Here is a 1,738-nt window from a genome sequence, read left to right as displayed (position 1 = left end):
AATTTCTTTGACTAAAAGTCAAATGCCCACCAGACGCAAAGCTTCTGGACTACATCCCTCCAGCAAAAAGAACCGTGGATCTGCATCCATTTAGCTTTTTGAAAATTTGTTTTCTCCTGTTGCCACTGCTTGTTTGTTTGTTTGTTTTTGTGTGTATTTCTTCGTTTGTTTTTTGAGATGAAAGCTTTTGATGTAACCTGGGCTGGCCTTGAACTATTGATCTTCTTGCTTGACTCTCCAGAGTGGTCCAGGCATGTGTCCACACACTCAACTGATTTAGCTGTTTGGAAATTATGTTTGGTGTTCTGGGTTTTCTGGCAGAAAAAAAAAAAACAAAAAAAAAAACAAAAAAAAAACAAAAAACAGTGGAGGACAAGGTGGAAGGCCCACAGTCTGGAACACTCCACCAGCAAGCCTGGAGTGAGTGCCCCCACTCAGAGCCTCCACTTCAAAGGATCTCCCTGCTGTGTCTCTGACATTATCAAAACAGAAAGCTGTGAACACCATCTGCTCTCAACAAATGTTGTTTCCCCATGGGAGCCTCTGTAACTCGAAATGACCAAGCCATTGATGTCAGGTTTGAGGAAGGAAATGTACAAGATGAGGCTGGGACAACTTAAGAGCAGGAAACTCGCCAAGGCTTCTGAGGTCACTTCCAAAGGATTCTGGAACAAACTTGAAACAACTTTCACAGAGCGTTTAGGAAGATCTGAGCTTCGACATGAAAAATAATGGCCATTAGGTAAAACATAGGAATTATAAGAGTTTAAAGAAAAAAGTCTAATTGGAAGATTATGGGTAATGCAATCATTCTTTTGAAAATGAATAAATAAAAGGAAAGAGGTGAGCATTTGTTCACAGTGAGTTATACCTCAGGATAAGAAAACACAGGATGAGAAACGACTGAAATAACATATCACAATTTTGCAACTTTCTAATGAATCATCTGCTTACGTGTGGATAGCCACTAAGCCCTTTAGCAACTCATTGGCCTCTTGATGGGAAAATATCACCTAATGACTATTCTTGACCACACGCAAATACACAAAAGCCAAACCTTAATCTGATGAAATAATACCATTTCCCTTTCTTGTTTTTGCTAATAAGGAAAACTGGGACCCCACACATTACAAGCCGACATTTTATCATTGAGCTACTTCCCAGCCCCCTGATACATTGTCTTAAACTAGTAGAGCAGATAATTTTGCATAATGTTTACTTATAATGTTATTTCCCAAACTTGAGTAATGTGGGGCCTTTTAAAGACTATAATTCTGGGGCTGGAGAGATGGCTCAGTGGGATAAGAGGACTGGAAGTTCTTCCAGAAGACCTGTGTTCAATTCCCAGCACCCACATGGCAGCTCACAACTGTCCGTAGCTCTAGTTCCAGAGGATCTGATACCTTCATACCAATGCACATAAAATAAAGTTAAATAAATTATATATAAAAAAGAACTATAATTCTTACAGACCAGTAGTAACTAGAATTATTTTTATTATGTGACTATAAGCATACAACAAGATGTGAACATTTTATATCTACTGCAATATACATGTAAAGATTTATATGTGTGTATATGCCACGTGCGTGCAGGTGCCCAAGAAGGCCAGAAGAAGGCACCAGAACTCCTGATATTAGATCACAGCTGGTTGGCAATCACCCAACTTGGGGTAATGGGAACTGAACTTAAGTCCTCTAAAAAAGCAGCAAAACCAATGGACCGTCTTTCCAGTTCC

Source organism: Microtus oregoni, unplaced genomic scaffold (genome assembly GCF_018167655.1).
Source record: "Microtus oregoni isolate MIOR12 unplaced genomic scaffold, Mior012 000074F_ref0000038, whole genome shotgun sequence".
NCBI classification, from domain to species: domain Eukaryota; kingdom Metazoa; phylum Chordata; class Mammalia; order Rodentia; family Cricetidae; genus Microtus; species Microtus oregoni.
The sequence above is the reverse complement of the archived record's forward strand: the minus strand, read 5'-3'. Positions refer to the sequence as shown.